The sequence below is a fragment of the Macaca thibetana genome, chromosome 4, assembly GCF_024542745.1.
Source record: "Macaca thibetana thibetana isolate TM-01 chromosome 4, ASM2454274v1, whole genome shotgun sequence".
Classification (NCBI taxonomy): domain Eukaryota; kingdom Metazoa; phylum Chordata; class Mammalia; order Primates; family Cercopithecidae; genus Macaca; species Macaca thibetana.
Genome location: NC_065581.1, coordinates 49,947,912 through 49,949,665, shown reverse-complemented (window position 1 = coordinate 49,949,665; position 1,754 = coordinate 49,947,912).

Sequence of the window (1,754 nt, the reverse complement as noted above, 5' to 3'; positions counted from 1 at the left end):
AGCCACCAGTTAGATTGTGTTTCCCTGATGGTGATATGCTCTTGGGGAAATGTCTTCCAGACAGGCAAAAAGGTGTGACATCATCACTGCACAGATGACCTCAAAGATGCTGCCGCCATGGTTTGTGGTGCTTTTCCAGCATTCTTTCCATCAATATCAGTCTGAAGTTGACATGGTTAATTGTCTGCTCAGGATTGTCTTTCTTGAACAGGATGCAGGAGTTCAGCACTGTAATGTTTAGAATGGGGAGAAAGAATTATACCAAACCTTGTGCCTTTGTGCTTAGTAGGATACGTGATCAGCCTAGTCCACTGCTCTCATATTCTTGTTATAATCCACCATGGCACATGGCTTCTTAGTCTTCTTTCCATTTCTGCTGTCCACTTCAATCAAAGAATCACTGTGGAATGTCGACTTCTCACCTCCTTCTTGTCACAGCATTTCAGCGCAATAAGTTCACCGCAGAATTAACATCATGTGTAGGAATGGTACTTTTTCTGGGACTTGATGTTTTCAGTGATCGAGATTTACTATATTTTGTAAATGGAAATACCACTACTAAAAACAGAATGCTATGAATAGAATGATGTCTTTTGTTTCCAAAGTGGATATACTAGAGTGATGCTGAAATAATAATAAAGTAATATTAAAAGCAAACTTTGAAGGTAAGGTTAGGACTGAAATCTATGAGTTATGTCAAGGTAAATGCTGCAGCTGTAAGCACCACTGGAGATTATTGTTGGGGCAAAAAGGAAATGGGAAGTTCAGGCAGTTCATCTTGGATGATCAAATCAAGGTATAATTGAGGGAGGAGAAAAAAAGAGAAACTGAGCCTAAGAACTACACATTCTCTTAGAATTCAAACTTAGGATTCTGAGGCCAGATTGGATTTCATTTGACTAGCCTGGTGGTTTCACAGTTTGGAATCTAAATGCCCTTAGACATGTATACATTTTTCAGTTTGTCATGGTGCTAATTTAATAAGACTTCTTGTTGTCTTATTATATACATTTCACCTATGAGTTTTGGTTCTATATTTTATATTACAAGTCTGCTTCTCATTCTAAGAGTTCTTTCATAAAATTTAAAGATTTTAAAATATTGATAGTGTCATCTCGTTTCTTCATGTAGGAGTAGCCCAATTCCTCTCAGGTTTTCCTTCCTAAGACTAAATAAGCCTGGACATAGCACAGCAACAAACAGAAATACTCTGAAAGGTGGAAAGTGAGGCAGTCTGGGGAACTTGAGACTGAAAGATTGCCTTGGAAGTGAGTTCTCTGGTTTTAATTCCCCACCTAACCTAGACAGGGTGTCAGAAAAGCCTCTAAAAGGGAACTACCAAGAGTTATAGAAAAAAAATCTCCAAGTAAATGCTTGTTTCTCCAAGCCAAAGAGTCAGGACCAGGATGGCCAAAAATAAAAAATGTTTTATACAACACCTGCCCTATTCCAGACAAACACTTATGGTAAAAGTGCATCTTACTCCTTGTGATTTTAGCATGGCTGTGTAGAAACTTGATTTCCCACCTAACCCCTCTGGCCACAAGAACATACATGTATTCTTTTATTCATTTATTCAAAACCTCTTTCTCTCAAATTTTTCAGTTAATGTAAGTTTTTGGATAGAGAAATCATTTAGACACACTTGGATTTAATACAATCTTTTTTATTTTACTTCATATATTGAGACTCCCTAGGGGAAACAAATAGTAAAAAACCATGTGTCTCACCTCTTTAAACTGTAGTTGTATGCC